This window comes from Passer domesticus, chromosome 3 (genome assembly GCF_036417665.1).
Source record: "Passer domesticus isolate bPasDom1 chromosome 3, bPasDom1.hap1, whole genome shotgun sequence".
NCBI classification, from domain to species: domain Eukaryota; kingdom Metazoa; phylum Chordata; class Aves; order Passeriformes; family Passeridae; genus Passer; species Passer domesticus.
In genome coordinates this window covers 37,781,822-37,799,053 of record NC_087476.1, presented here as the reverse complement: position 1 = coordinate 37,799,053, position 17,232 = coordinate 37,781,822, and the positions used below count along the sequence as shown (strand labels likewise).

At 38.3% G+C, this 17,232-nt stretch overlaps 1 long non-coding RNA gene across 1 annotated transcript; it reads right to left on the bottom strand.

Annotated features, from left to right (window-relative positions):
- Positions 1 to 649: 649 nt before the first annotated feature.
- Positions 650 to 16,071, bottom strand: LOC135298017 (uncharacterized). The gene is made up of 5 exons (XR_010359977.1): positions 15,960 to 16,071; positions 13,110 to 13,212; positions 11,921 to 12,048; positions 10,450 to 10,562; positions 650 to 737 (listed from the first exon to the last, which is right to left on the bottom strand). It is a non-coding gene; the product is annotated as an uncharacterized LOC135298017 (long non-coding RNA).
- Between the last annotated feature and the right edge of the window lie 1,161 nt (positions 16,072 to 17,232).

The window sequence follows — 17,232 nt, the reverse complement described above, 5'->3', positions numbered from 1 at the left end:
TTATAGAAATGGTGCAAGGGCCTTGTTTTTCAAACCTGCACAGTTCTGTTAATAAAAGTGATGCCTGGAGTGGAAAAAAGCATAGTCCCTAAAAAACCAATATATTGGAAAAAAAAAAAAAAAAGAAAAAAGGCAAAGTGGAAAGGAATAGAAAACAAATATAAATGCAATGGCTGGCCAGCTGCAATATTTGCATCTCCCCACCTGTTAAGCTACTCCCTGGCCAAAGAATTCAGCACTTGATCTGGAAGGTGACTTGAGAAAGGGTTTCAGGAATAATGAGGTGATGATTTTTTCATCATAATTCCAAGTTTTGTAGATGTATTCACCAAATAGGACAGCAGCTTCCCTCCTTAGATTTCTCTACAGTAAAGGCACGTTATGATTTAGATCAATTTACAATGGCATTTGATATCTTACTGAGGATTTCAAGGAAACTCTGAAACATTGAAGGGATGTCAGAGTATGGGTTGCATTTTTGAAGTTGCTTCCTGCTTCCTTGAGAGAAGAGATGAAAGATCTTTATGTTGTGTTAAAGAAACAAATACATAAAATAAAGAGAGGGACCAGATGATTTCAAGAAAATGTGTATTTTGTGTTACACACAATTTTTTTGTGATAGCAGATAGAATAAAGGTGATAAACTCATACCTTTTCACTACTGTTCCTGTTATTTGCATCCATGTGGACTTCCATGTGAATGTGATTAAAAGCTGCAACAATCTTTAGTTCAGTAGCTGGAATGAGAAGACTTTTGCCAGTTATTTCTTATGTTATGCATAGAACAGTGGTACAGTATCAGGAGATCTACACTATTGCAAATTATGCCCTTCTGTAGGAAGGTAAAACAAAAGTAATCATAAATATTATGTTGTCAGTTCAGCTTTTTATGTTTTTCTAAATAGTATTTAAAATATGGATTTTTATTTCATAATTCAGGAAAACACAACCTTCACTTTAAGCCCTATTATAATCATTTTGCCCTCAAAGCAAATAGATGTTTGTTTAGTAATCAACCTGACTCATTTTTATATGTGTTTTCTACTTTTAGAGCAAAAAATGAATAAAGTTACCTATTATACATACTTGAAAGGTTAAAATAATGCCACAGCTTACAGAACACAAAGAAATATTTTTATCTTATGGCATAGTTTTAATTGGCTATTTTCCTTTGTGAAAGTTACAGTTGGTTTCATTTGTACTCCTTTGTGTGTTTTCCACACTTCTACATCATATTTAGGACATATTTAGCTCTTTGATTTCACTTCTTAAGGGGAGAACTAGAGTACTTCTCATTACTCACAGATCCCACGGACAAACATGAATTAAATAAGAAGGGGTTATCTTCTAGATATGAGGCATTATGTCTCCTGATTTTAAAAGGGAAGTTGCTGTTTCAATGCATTATCCACAGTTATCCACAACACTGCTGTTGCTTAAAACCCTTTTATTTTTTTCCAAATGAGATGTTGTCCAGGTCTGACTCAATGGGATAATCCTTTTAATGCTTACTTGGTATAGCAAAAGTTTCTCATTGATCTGGTTACTAAGTTTTACTTGCTGAACTGGTTGAAAACAATAGTGCTGGAGTTAATATGTAAAGGTGAGGTGACAGTGAATTCCCTGAGAGTGTAACAAGAAAATTCTCTAGAGTGCAAAGTACCAGCAAGGAGCAGAGCTAGAGGGAGCATGGACCGGGTTTGCTCCCGCTCCAGTTTTCCCTTGACAGATATGTCAAGCAGGGTAAAAGCACATCCTCAGCTGCTGCCAGTCAAGATAAGGAGTTGCTAGTGAGGAGCTGCACCTGAAAATTCATACTCTCAAAAAAAAAAAATTTGGAGGTTGTGGCAGTTGGAAAGATTGCAAATGTGGCCAACCAGTGAGAGAGGAGGAGGGTCAAAGTTTCACTGTGGTTGAAGATGAAAGTATTATCCCGAATAGCTAATGCATGAGAATATATAATAACCTGTACTATCTTTTCATTTTTCAGATCAATGACACCTAGCAGTTTTTCCCCAGCTTCACAATCATCTGTTTTCACTTCTGACTTTTATGAACTATGGCTCAGACATTTTAATGAAATTTAGTCATGGCTTTGCTCAGCCTTCAACAACTAACTGACCGGGAGAGCCAAGACTCATTTTTTAAGAGCGTCATCTCTTAAAAGCTGAGGCCAACAGTAAAACTGGATCTCCTGCCTCCCAAGTAAATGTTCCAGATGCAGAAATCCTGCATAAAAGCCGGTCAACAGCACCACCAGCAGCCTGTGAAGTTTGGGCAGATGTGAATACTGTTAGTGGCACTTAGAGCCTGGCAGAGGGCTTCAAAGGCAGCCCCAGAGCACATCTTTCCTAAGGGACAGGATTCAGAGGTGTGCACCCAAATGCTAAACAGCCATACACCTCCCCATGCACAGTAATAAGATTTCTGTCACTTAATCTAGATTTCAAATTGCCACTGCCTACAGCTTTGCAAAGGCAGGAGTTGGCACAGAGGTTTTTTTTACAGCATTCTCTCTGTCTCATATGCCCATCTTCAACAGGCAGGGAAGTGCACATTTTACAATATTAGCCAAGATGCCTTGGAAAGTCCCTAGGTGAATGTCTTACCCCAAATATAATTTTAAACCTTAACCATAGTTCAGGTAGCAGTCTCAAACATCTAAGAGATCTACGTGATTCACTTTTAAGTATCTGGACCTTAAAAACTTTATTTTTAGATTTAAAGGATTTTTACCAACAAAAAAGTACCAGCATATTACACCACTGATGTGCTGACCAAATGGGAAAGGAAGAACTTTTTACTGAAATGATTAAAGCATTCATGAAGGGTAAAAGGAGATATATTGGCACAATAGCTTCTAATTTTTAGTTGCTTTCTTTAAAATTTGTGTCTGTATTGGCACTGCATCCTCGTTCTTGCATATCTTCAGCCATGCAGAAGCACATGGCTACATATTCCAGCATAAGATATTTATGCATGTGATGCCAAGTCCTTGTCAAGAAGTCAACTAGGTGTTACTACATCTACTGGAAAACTTTTAAATACCCTTAACAATCTCAGCCTAGGCATCTGAGCATAATAGTGACTATAACCAGAGCAAGCTGAGCGGCAGCCATCCCTGGAACCAGGATGCCAAGGTTAATTTAGCTTCAGAACCAGCAGAGCTGCATAGGAGAGTTTTGAAGGAGCAATGAAAGGCACCACAAGTCTGGTTCATTTAAAATCATCTGATCTTCTTTCTAGTTAAACATTATATGAAAACTTTTTCAGCTCAGAAAAAAAAGGCTCAAAAAAATAACCCTCCAGCTGGTTTTTGCTGATAACTAGAAGCTCTAGGAGAAAGCTGTAACTGCATTCTCTAGGAATTCCTGACTACTAGCCAAAGCAGCACTCTGTATTATATGACTGTAACAAGACTCTTCTTAATAATATTGTAATTCATGCATGAAGATACTCGCATATATGTTTCATAGCTAATCTTGCTTAAAATGCATATCTGTTTTGCAACTCTTAAAAATACCTGATATGAATCTAGAGAAGTTCACAATCTTCCAATTAAGCCATCTAAAAGGCAGGTATTCAGAACTGACGAAAGTGAGTAAAATTATATTACATCTTCCTCAATCCCTCTTAATACAAAAGACTGTAGAAATTAGAATGGGGCTAAAGGGTGAAGTTTTTGTCTAAGAGTTGCTCCAAAAACTCATGTACAGAAATAATCTTTGAAAGCATGTTTGCACATAAGTTCAATTGTGTCATATCCATCAAGTTGACCACGCTTACAGACTATTGCCTACTGCTCCCTCCTTCCCCTAAGAGAAAAGACTGTAATATAAGCTATTGGAAAGACGAATAGGATAGAATAGAATAGAATAGAATAGAATAGAATAGAATAGAATAGAATAGAATAGAATAGAATAGAATAGAATAGAATAGAATAGAATAGAATAGAATATTTGGAAGGGACCTTCAATGATTATCTAGTCCCACTGCCTTGCCAATTCAAGACTGACAAAAATTTAAAGCCAGTTATTAAGGACATTGTCCAAATGTCTCTTCGACAGTTTGGGGGTACTCTCCACCTCTCTAGAAAGCCTACTCCAGTGATTGTATATCCTCTTGGTAAAGAAATTATTTCTAATATCCAGTCTGAACCTTCCCTGGCACAGCTTTGGACCATTCCCAAGCTTCCTATTACTGGGTGCCAGGGAGAAGAGATCAACTCCCTTTCTGTTTCTCCTCCTCAGGAAACTGTAGAGAGAAATTATTTTTCCCCTCAGATTCTTTTTCTCCAAACTAGACAAGCCCAAAGTCCTTAGCCACTCTTTATAGGCCATTGTTTCCAGCCCTTGTGTCACCTTTGTTACCCTCTGGCCACATTTAAGGACCTTCACATCCTTCTTAACTTGTGGGGCCCAGACCTGCACACAGCACTCAGGTGAGGCTGCACCAAAGCTGAATACAGTGGATTGGATTCACCACCTCTTGACCAGCTGGTGTTGCTGTGTTTGATGCACCCCAGGAAGGGGATTGCCCTCAGGGCTGCCAGGGCTCAGTGCTCACTCACACTGAGCCTGCTGTGGGCCAGCATCCCCAGATCCCTTTGCAGGGCTGCTCTCCAACCACCCTTCTTCCCCGTTGTGCCTAGCATTACTCCATTCTAAGTGCAGAATCCAGAATTTGGACGTGTTAGATTTCATCCCATTAACCACAGTCCAGCGCTGCAGTCTGTCTAGATCCCTCTGCAAAGGCCTCTCATGCCTTGTCACCTCCCAGTTTGTATCATCAGCAAACTTGCTAACAGTGCATTGAACTCCTGCATCCAGATGGTTGATAAGTACATTGAACAGAACTGGCCCTAGAACTGAATCAAAAGAACAGCACTGGGGACTGTTGTGGGCAACCAATTCTAGCCCCACTTATTGTAGTAAAAAAATCCTTTGAGCTCTGCCTTTCAGTCAATTCCACACTGTCAACGACAGCCACGATGTTGAGGAAATCCCTAGACTTCTTTGACAAAGTATTCATTAACAATCACTTGATTGGATCTGATAGTTACCTTGATCTCATTATTTTAAAAATCACATTCAAGTTCAAAAAACCCAAAATCATTCTAAATAATGAAGTTAATTTTTCTGTCTGCTGTGTAATGGCTCATAACTTGTGTATTTTGTAATCAGTAATCACTTGTATAATGAGTACAACTCTGTTTGTAGGTCACATAGTGCCTGCTCATCTGAAGAAATATACCAGAGTACTGTCTTAACTGTCCAGAATTTCACTGATACTTTACAACTCAGCTATTATGTTTTTCTTGTATCTTTATGAACCAATTTCTATTTCAAAGCCATTTCTCTCAACTGGTTAATTAGCAACCAGGTACATTTAATTAATTAGCTAGTTAGATGTGAGCCATCAGGGGAAGGTGAAATGAAAAAAAGGCTCTGCTCCTTCTTCACTTTCAAAAGGACAAAACCTGCTTTGCAAAATATCTTTCAAATATCTTTTTACTTCCTTTGGAAGTGTCTGTCTGCACTGATGAAGTTAAGGCTCTACAAACTTTTCCATTATAAACTCATTTTCGAGCTCCTGTGCCTTCTGAGCACTGAAATAATCCACCTCAAGTGGAAACAGCCTACAAGGTCTCAGCTCAAAAGATTTTTTTTTTCCTCAGAGAACAGAGCAGTTGAAAAAAAAATACTTCTGTAGGTATGATAGGGTGAGTTTCTCTTTTTATCTTACCATTCTATATAACTCAAAACCACTCATATTGGGTTTTTTTTTTTCCAAAGATGACATTTTAACACTCAAAAACATATAGGAACTTACCATCTTGTGCTTCAGTTAACCAAAAAAAAAAAGAGAAAAGAAAATGCAGTGGTTGTGCAGCTGGTGACACACCTTGAAATTCGATAATTCTTTGTGAGCAGTAACTGTTCCTTTGCAGATTTTATTGCACTGAAGGGCCTTAGGGATCCATGAAGCACACACTGCAGCAATGGGTTACACTAAAGCAGTTTTCCTGAGATAATATTTTTCAAGCAGAGACCAAAACAAATGAATACTCTAGTTACACCAAACTGTTCATCACATACTAGCTTCTACAACTGATGCTGGGGTTTTTTTTGAAAACTAGTGAATAAAATGAAAATATTTTTGTGAGGAAGCACTTGGGTAATGAAAAAGTGATCCACAAAGTGTAAGTGATTCTGCTTAAAACAGTTTGAACATCCCTCCACCAATTTATGGTTCTAGTTCAGACAAGCCTGGAATTGTAAGTATATTTGTTATTCTTTACATCTATTCACTCCGTAAATGCTCTTTCATGTTCCGATGATTTTTCTTCTGGTTCAACAAAATTCTGTTGCATTTCAGTCCTCTCTACATTTTATAATCTTTTGTATATTCATGACCTTCCTTACATCTGGTTAGTCCCATTTAATTCACCAAAAGATGAAGAAAAGGTCACACAGTCATTTTAGGAGTTAGACTCCAAGTATGGGTTTTCTGAAACAATCTTGGTTTGTGTCAGTGTCAAGTTTAGTATTTCAAAAAATTTAAGTGTGTATTTTTTCAGTTATCTCATGTAAACTGAAGCTCTATCTCATATGTCCTCTGCTTTATGGTCTCCTTTTCCCACAAAGGCAGACAGAAAGTTGGTTGATATCTCAGAATGAGAAGTGGGAGCAGGGTGTATCAGCATATCCCAAGAAATGGTTTTTAATAATATTTCTGTCTTACTATTGCCTTGCATGTGCTCCAGGGCAGATCATTTGCTCACTCAAAAGTTTGGGTTTTTCTCTGTAACAAAAGGACAATATTCTCATTCCTGATAAAGGACTTGAAGAGCTCAGGGCAATATTCTGTGTTATTATCAAATGTTGCTCTTTCTACTCAACTGGGTATATATTTAAAGTGTTTTTGAAGCATTTGCACATGATAAGGAAATGTTAAGAATGTGAAATATTTGGCTGCAGATGTGCTACTTTAGTGTTGCTTTTTCTGGATACATTCCTGTTTCCTGTCCAGTGTTTCATACACAGGGATGAAATGTAGCCTTACAAATGATGTCATGGAAAGGAGGAATCATCCAGTGCATACAATCAATCAGAGTTACTAGGTGTTACACAGTAAGAGAAATTCAGAATTCAGTATTTGATCTCAGTAAGAATAGTGTACATCCTTTTATTTCACCAGAGTCACACCAGGGTTACACTTAGAAAAAATAGCATTTGATGGTAGAATTTGAACACTCCATAGGCAAAAAAAAAAAAAAAATAAAGGTTAGATTGATAAAAATATTATTTAAATGTATGAGCTCTCATAAGAATGGGAGCTTACATGCCTTCATGGGTGTGATTTTTGCAGATCTGACCCTATTCCCTCTCCCAACAGCCAGATATAGAAGAACCCACATGCATGGGATTGTGTCCACCTTGCTCATATGAAATCCTCTATAAGGATCAAGTACATTTGCAATTCATCTGTAGAGGATTATAGAATCATAGAATAATTTAGGATGTATAAGATTCTTAACCTTATTGAGCACTTCAGAGTACACATCTAAACCATGTCCCTAAGTGACATATCTACATGTCTTTTGAATACCTGCATGGAGGATGGTTCCACCACTTCCCTGGACAGTCTGTTCCAATGCCTGACAACACTTGGTGAAGAAATTTTTCATTTCACATAGTTGTAGAGAGCAACAGATCTCCTCTCAGCCCCCTTTTCTCCAGACTAACCAAAACCAGATCCTTATCACACTTGTGCACCAGAGCCTTCACCAGCTTCATTGTCCTTCTCTGGACATGCTCCAGTGCCTCAATGTCATTGTGGTGAGGGGTCCAAAACTGAACACAGGATTTGAGATTCAGGCTCACCGGTGCCAAGTACAGGGCAACAATCATTTCCCTGGTCCTGCTGGCCACACTTTGCTGATAAAAACCTGTGTGCCCCTGGACTTCTTGGCCACCTGGACACACTCCTGGCTCATGTCCAGCTGGGTGTTGACCAGAACCCCCAGTCTTTTCCCACCAGGGATCTTTCCAGACACTCTGCCCCATACCTATAGCACTGTATGGGGTTGCTATGACCCAAATGCAGGATCTAGTATTTTGCCTTGTTGAACCTTGAAAAATTGGCTTCAGGCCATTGATCCAGCCTGTCCAGATCCCTCAGTAAAGCCTTCCTACCCCCTAGCAGCTCAACACTCCCACTCAACTTGGTGTCATATGCAAACTGAGTGCACATGATCCAGATCATCAATAAAGCTATTAAACAAGACTGAGCCCAATATTAAGACCTGCAGGACTCCATTTGTGACTGGTTGCCAACAGAATCTACTTCTATTCACCATCACTCTCTGGGCCCAGCTATCCAGACAGATTTTAACCAATGAACAATGCACCCACCCAAGCCATGAGCAGCCACTTTCTGCAGCAGAATTCTGTGGGAAATGGTGCCAAAGTTCTTACTAAAGTCCTAGTAGACACCAGCCACAGCCTTTTCATCATCCATGAACTGCGTCAAGATCAGGTTGGTTAAGCAGGAGTTGCCTTTCCCAAACCCCTGCTGTCTGATTCTTATCCCTTGGTTGTCCTGTGGGTGCTGCATGATGGCACTCAAGATGATCTGCTCCATGACCTTCCCCAGCACCAAGGTCAGGCTGACAGTCCTGTAGTTCACCAGATCTTTCTTCCAGAACTCCTTGTAGATGGGTGTCACATTTGCAAACCTCCAACCCACTGGAACCTCCTTGCTGAGACAAAACTTCTGGTAAATGATTGAAAGTGTCTTGGTGAGCACCTCTGCCAACTCTGTCAGTATCCTTAGGTGGATTCCATCTCATCCCATAGGCCTGTGTGTGTGTGTGTGTGTGTGTAAGAGCAGCAAGATCACCAGATCATTTCCATTGGGTTATAGGGGCTTCATTCTGCTCCCTGTCCCTGTCTCCCAGCTGAGGGGCTGTGTACCTAAAGAACAGCTTTGGTGTTACTATTAAAGATTGAGGCAAAGAAATACTGCAATACTTTCCTCATCTTTTGTCACCATGTTTCTCTTGCATCCAATAAAGAGTAGAGATTCTCCTTTTATTCCTGATGTATTTCTAGACCCATTTCTACTGTAATTTAAGTTCTGTTTGGTGCTTTTAATATCCCTCTGCATAATCTCATGACATCCTGTAGTCCTGCTGAGTTGCTGCCCCTTCTTTCAAAGCTCATAAATTCTTTATTTCCTGAGTTCCAGCCAAGCTCTCAGTTCAGCTAGGCTGGTCTTCTTCCACAACACTCTATCTTTCAGCCTGCTCCTACGCCTGTAAGATTTCTTTCTTGAAGAATGTCCAGCTTTACTGGACTCCTCTTTGTGCTTCAGTACTGCCTCGCAAGGGACTCCACCAACCAATCTCCTCAGCAGGCCAAAGCCTCCTCTCTGGCAGTCCAAGGTAACTGTTTTGCTACTACTCATATAATTTTTTGATTTCTTTGCCCAGGATGGCTTTCTAGCATCACATCACTCACGTGTCCTTCTTTGTTCAAAAATAATGGGTCCAGCAGGGCACCTTCCCTGGCTGGGTCACTTACCACCTACATTAAAAAGTTCTGCACACTCCAAGAATCTCCTAGACTATGTTGTGCTGCATTTCCATCTGTTAAGTTGAAGTTTCTCATGAGAACAAGGTAGTGATTGTAAGACTTTTCCCAGCTGCTTATAGAATATTTTTTTGCTTCTTCATCCTTGTTGGATTGTCTGTAACATTCCCACCATGACATCTTCCTTGTCAGGCCTTTCCACTGATCCTTACCCATACTCAATGCTATTGACACTATCATTAAGCCCTAGACAATCAAAACTTTCCCTATCATACAGGATTATTCCTCCTTGCCTATCCCATCTGAAGAGTTCATAGCCATCCATTGGAGAATTCCAGTTGTGCAAGTCATCCCATCATGTTTCTGATGTGATGGCAACTGTGTCATAGTTCTGCTGTTGCATGGTGTTTGTTGCACATGCATTGGTGTAGATACATATCAGCTGAGGTAGTGGTTCCATTGCCTTTTTGGGGAAAGAAGCCCTAATTCCTGCATAACCATTCTACATTCTAGCAAGTACATCGCACCCAACCAGATAACTCTCAGACCCATTTTTGCTGTAAATCGGAGACCTTTTCTCTTGTCTTTCAAGTGTGTGCACTTGGTGTTACAATGCAAACCCACAGTTTATCCTTGTTCCCCACTCACCAGCTCAGAGCCTGGATTGCTAAATGCATGTTGTGATAGAGTTGTGTGGTGGTTCATCCCACACTGAAATCAGAGTTGTCTTTGAATCAGCTGTCTTTGACAGCTGATACTAAGGAAAATATTAAAACATAATTTCTATTCAGCCAATGCTATTTTTTCTCCTAGAAATTGGACAGTTTTCCTATGAGGTTTTTAGACTACTTACAGTTAGCTGTCTTTAGGGAGGAAAAATCTTGAATGCTACTCCAAGTAGTTTTCTACACTAGTTCTTGCAGACATGTGGTAAAACCTCAAGTAGATTCTCCTGGCATTTGAGAACTGTGGTAAATGAGAAATTTACATGTTAAAACTTCATAAATTCTGTCAAAACAACTCAATATGAGTAAGTGCACACACTCAGCCTGTTGGAAATGCCTGCTGGAATTTGGCTTACTGCAAACCTCCATATAAAAGACTGTAATTTTCAAGGCCCCTAGCTTCTGTCCAAGGTAGAAAAAGATACAGCCCATTATGGGTCTTTGCTTTCACGCTTGTTTTTTTTTAGGTTTTATTTTTTGCCCAACAAGAACAAAATTTAAAACAAAACATTTTCTCTTCTCCTTTATTCCCATTAAATGAAAAGCGGAGAAATTCACTTTCAGCTAAAATTGTATTTCATTCATAGTCCTGTGTCTAAAGTTACACAGCCAGGAAGGAAAAGGTTCTCAAGTCTTCACACAAGGTGCCCTTGGGACACCGCCCAGACTACAGTTGTGTGATTATACCCTTCCCACAAACGTGAGCCCTAGGGAAGCAAGAACTGAACTTTTGGTTCATTACAAAATAAATAAATATAGCCACTGAAGGTTTTACCATTGGAAATTAAGAACTCATGCTGGATACAAAAGAAGATTGGAATTGGAAACTCATCACAGATAAGAAAGTAGAATATGGTAATTTCCATGTTTCGTCTCTTGAGAGCTTGTCAAAATAAATATATTCAGAGACCACATGCAGATGCTCTCATCATTTTAGGCATTGTGCACAACCATATGAAAAAGGGATTAGCACAACAGAAATAAACAGGCCTTTTCTTAGTTCTTTCAAAGACATAGTGGAAGGAAGGAGAAGGATCTGTCTTCTAATTAGAAGCAAAACAAATGAAAAAAATTACTGGACTAGAAAAAAATAAAAGAACCAAAAGCAGAAAGAACATTCAAACTTTTTACTGAACTTTTAAAAAGAAATCAGAATGAAGGGATTGTAGTTGATATTCTCAGAGACAAATCCAATTTCTCTTCACTCAAGGAAGAACAATTTTTTTTTCTGTGTCCATGCCAGCATCAATGCTGACATCAGTTATATTTTCAAGGTATCATTTCTTCTTCATTCTAAGATAAATAACTTTCTTATTGGTGTTTGACTGATGTTCATGTGTTATTTTGATGAAAGAGAGTAATTTCTGAGGATGTGTAACGTATGTCCCCCATTTTACAGCCTTTAATAAACACAATATCTGTGTTTCTTGTATCTTGACACTATCAGCAGTACATTTTGCCATACTGTAACCCAACTTAACTATTAAGAATCGTTGTACTTCATATTTTTGAAGTAGTTATTTTTGCTTTTTGTTCCTTTGCTTATGGAAAGAATTTGTGAGAATTAATAAGAGGTGCAGCCAAATGCTGATTCCTGACCTTCAGGATACCGAAGCAGAGAACACCAGGGTCCTTTGCCCAGCAGTGAAAGAAAGGGTGGCAGCAACTTCACCATCACTGGGTTGCTGGGTCAGTGTTGCTGCACATCCAGAGCCATTCTGCCTTTCCTGTAAAGGAGCAGAGAGTTCCCAAGAGTACTGCTTTCAATGACATGAGGTTCTTGGCTAATGGCTCACAGAATCAGAAAAAGAAACACCACCACAGGACTTTTGATAGACATTATTTTAAAATAGCCTATAAGAGAGAATATTTGTATAATGTTACATCTGAGATTTTCCAAATCACATATGTACCCCTATAGCTCTGGTCTATGTTCAGAGAACCATGGAATATTCTGATTTAGAAGGGACCCACAAGAATCATCATGTCCAGCTCTGAAATGAGTGGCGCCTACAGGGATCAATTCAAAACTGGTGTTATTAGAGCCATCCTCTGACCAACTGAGCTAAGGCAGCTCTTCCATAAACCTTTTAGAAGTTTGCACTATTTTAAGAGTAGCAGAAGAAGCATATCTTAACACCTTTGTAAATCCAGGCCCTAACTCACATCAAATTTTAATTAACTGCAGGATCGTCTCTTTCTAAGGACTTTTTTCATAGCCACAACATTTTTTCATAGCACCAGAGATGACCATAAAATAGGGTCCTGTTATTAGAGTATAAAACTTATTTTATCATCTTAATTCATGAAAGCCTGTTGAAATCAATTGAATACCTCTAAAATTCATGCTTCAGTATTTATTGTAATTTTGTTTATATGTAAGAGATAAATACAACTGGATTTCTTGTAGATCATAGGTCACTAAATTTAAAACAGATATCCATGCTTTTCCCCTTACTGAGTTCTGCTTGACTGAAATACACTTTCTGGAAAGACATTCATCCTTGAGATGAGGCCATGAGGCCATATTTCCTTCAACAGTATGTAGTATTGATCAATATTAGTTCTATGATTATTCTTCAATATTTTTTTCCTTTGCATATTTGCCTTCAGCTTTCAGAAATTGGTTGTGTCTTCTCCTATAGTACACAGTTTTGATGTCAGGTTTTGGTCTTTTTGTTGTTTTTTTTTTTTCCTTCCAAATATTTCTAAGCTATCAATAAATACTCTAAGTTGCCTCATTAATATTTGTTTTATAAGTCAAACTGACTGAAGTCTTCAGACAAACCTTGCAAACTTTTTAGTCTTCCTTGCAAACCACTTTTTTGGTTCTTTTTTCCTCCACACTCTTCAGTTTCCAACATCACCTTGAGGATCTGGAGATCAGAACACTGTGAAATATAGACATTAATCCATGCACCCAATTGTTCTAATTCTACTTACTTGTTAACCAGTTTTCACATGCAGAATCTCCTAAGGCCTATTTTTCATAATATTAAACTCCCCCAAAAATTCTTCTGCAATGAGTTTCTCAAATTAAATACTCGCATGCATATCCACTACTTCAGTCTGGTTTTAACTGACATAATTTCAGCTTGATCTGTGTTCATGAATTCTACATTCAATAAGTGTTTATGAAGATCTTGAGTTACATGATATCTTATTTTTCAGGGCCTCCCCTTTGATCAACTCCTGCATGGTGCCACACTTTCCTTAACAACAGTGATTTCAGAGGAGTTGTCACTTAATGTGAAATGAAACTTATATATTCCAAAAACCCTTGCACATATGTTAATTATGCTTGGTTTATCATTAATGTAAACTCTGGTGGGAAAAGCAGGATCATTGCATAATAAACCCTAGTCTATTAATAAAATGCACCAAAAGGGGGTAATATCTCTTCAATGATGTGGCTCTCTATGCTTCCCAGGGTCCTGGATCCATGGAAACTCAGTAATAAACAAAAATATATGTAATGGCATAGGAAATGGTCCTGGGTTCTAACTAGTGGTTTTAATAAGCTTGTATTCAAATTTTTGTCTGTCTCTACTGAAGTTCACGAGTTTTTAGTGTCAGAAGTTCTCCATTTCTCAAGGAAACCTGAGAAACTTGGAACAAGCTCCATTCCTTTGCTACAAGGAAAACACATGGGCTCAGCCACAAACAGGTATCTCAAAGGAGGTGGTTAAAGCCATCAGCCTTGCAGGACTAAGACCTGGGACTGCCTATGTTGAGTCAGCCACATAAACACACACACTCAAAAGAGAAACTCCTGTTGAAGTTGTAGCTGAATGCCTTATCTCTCAAAAGAGGACCAAGGAAGCCTTTGCACAGAGAGTGGAGCTGGTTCAAGGGACGTCCAAGTAACTCACAGTACAGTTCTAACACAAAACTGGTGATGGAAGTCTGAGGAGCCCCTTCATACTCATGGGGTTGAGTTCATAAGACATCAGTGACAAAAAGACATATTTAATAAATGGAGTAGCAGAGAGAAAAACATCCTGAAAATCCCCTGTCATTTACCTTTTACAAGTACAGAAGTCCAGAGGCTAAAACTCAGTAGAACTAAACCAGAATTGAAACATTTTATATAAATAGTCTGACCTGATGCTCCTTCATAAAATGGGACAACACCACCATGAAACACTGGCTGTTTTCCCTGCTGCTCCTTCTGCCAGTGTTTTTTCAGGTTCCAGGGTCAGTGTGCCATGAAAACCCCTGACCCCTGGCCAAAACACTGTCTCACACAGTTGCCTTTTAGATCTAAGTGTATTCATCTTATGCTTAGACCAGACCTTACTAGATCAATAGAACTAAGCTTTTCTTCACTGGGAGATATGTTTGCCTTTATCTATGGCTGATTTTTTTTTTTTTGAGTATTTTTAGCCTTATTTAGCTCTTCAGCTGAAAACAAAGTACCCTGTCAAAAAGAAGACAAACATTTGAAAGAAAACTGTGCTTTCATCACAGACTTTCTTCTATAAGCTTCAAATTTAGTGAGAGACTTGTGGCTCCATAACTGTATACAAACAAGGAAAACCTTTTGACCTCTGTCCTTTCTCATAACTATATTGAAAGACAAAAAGTTTTTACTTTTTTTTCCCCATGAGGAAGATTTCCTTCCCTTTGAAGATACTCCATCAAGATAAAATTTTCTTACATCAATATACTTTCACATAAATATACTTCATTTGTTTTCATGTCAATCTAAAGGGAGTAAGAATGAAAACTCCAAAGCTGATTTTAATAAATTAATAATAATGATGCTATCCTGTTTAAGGTTCTGCATGTGCTACTTGGTATAGAATAACTTCAAGCAAAGAGAGTCTTCAATGAAACCCTTCAAAAAGGAATATGGATTTGAATTTAAGAATGAGAAACTTTATATTTACACCATGGCAGATGAAAGAGATTCTATCTGGAACATGAAAGCTTTAAAAACATTAAGTCCAAGGTAAACAAAGAGAAGTACAAGCAAGTGTTCAGCAACTACACTGGAATTTGCAGCAAGATGTCAGTAGTCAAAGGAACATCCGTTCAGGCTGGCTGAGGACTGTGGCACTGTGACACTTCCATCTGCATTTGAAAATGATTTTGGCCCTGAGATCCCAGGGTTCCTGTTCTGGTGAGTTTTTCCTATGTGAAACCTGAGGGCAGAGATTTGTCTTTTATCAAGTCAGAGAATGAGGGAAGAATGCACTTTATGAATCAAATTCTCTTTTCTTCCACCATCTGCTCCTGTGTAGAAAATTTAAGGTGGTAACATGAGTGAAAAACAGCTTGTAGGACATAAGGGTTGGTGAAATTATGAATAAGGGAGAAGCTTCCTTGTCCTTAAAAATGAGAAAGGACATTTCAAAATATATGATGCCTGGGTAGCATCAGCTAAGATTCAAAGGAAACCTGTCTATAAAGGCAAAATTACACCAAAATACATGATGGTCAGGATCTAATCCCAATCTTGGCCAGAGCTTCTAGCATGCCTGAGGTTGGACTATAATGTCCATTTCCCTTGTAGTCCTTCAAACCATTCTTTTCATAAAACAGACAATTTCAGAATTCTTAGAAGGTGATATATATATGTGTTTGATTGACTAAATTAGAATATCTCCATGTTGAAGTTAGAATTGAGACAGACCTCTGATATTTTTTTCCCCGTGACCTCTGCAACAAGGATAATTTTTTCATTGTGCTCTATAGGTGCTTTCTGCAGTAAGTGACGTTGTTTCAGCCTTAATAGGCCATTGGGTTGGAGACCATTTTCCGCACCTGCAAGGAAAAAAGCTGAAATTAGACCTCACAAGGGCAATTCACTCAGTAAAGGGGAAGTTTTTTACTGCTCAACAGTGACACCTCTTGATATTCAGCAGATACTGATAACCTTCAAAGATAATTTAATGCAGTTTGCAGGACAGGGTACTGCAGGCAGTGCAGTTTCTCCCAGAGGAAAAGTTTTTCTTTCTTGGTTTATTCAGGAAAAAGCAGCTCAGCATCCAATCTATTGTTCCAGTATGAGAGACTCAGGAAATGAAAAAATTTATAGGGGACCTGCTCAGAACAGTGAATCTGTATCCCCAGAAAATGCCTTTGTCATGAAATTAGAAAGTTTTTAAAATGTCACAAAAGGAAAAATATTGAAAAAGACATTTTATAGGCTTTAAGCTTTTCTTCTGAAATGTTAATATTTTTAATATGATTGTTGAAATCAATATCTACCCAGAAAATTTTTTATTCATTCAAATCCTACTTTATGTCAGAATTTTTTATTATCAAATTTTCATGTGCATACCTTCTACAAAGACCTGTACCCAAAATTCTGCAAATAATCTGGCTACTTGCATATTCAGTTAAATAGAATTTGTAAGAGCAACAATTGAATTTATTAACTCTTTAAAGTACTACTATAATGCAAATGAAAATTTAGAATTAAAAAAGCCAAAGAACTGAAAAACTGAACTGAAAATAAACTAAGTCTAACAAGTATCCTTCCAGTCAGATATGGAATATAACCTACCTTTCTGGTAGCTGCTTTAGCTGGCTCTGAGACTGTATTTGGGATCTAGCCATGAAAAGTTTAAATAATCATTCTTTCTAGGCCAAATACTGAGTGTTAGAACAAGAAATTTTGGCTCACATTTATCTCTATAACAGATGTTGATTGGCCAGCTGAAATTTGTTCATGCATTTTACAAGTGCACCCTTTTGCCAATTCAACAGAAGCATTTGTGAGAAATCCAAACACATTCATTTCTGTTGGAGCTCTAGCTTTATTCTGCTCATGGTACAAGTTCATTAGTGAAATAGCTGTAGATGAGCTGAAAATAGCTTGGCATTTAGGTTTCCTCCACTGGCACCAATTAGCATTATGGAATAACAAGATCTATGAAGAAAATCTCTGGGGACTATAGCAT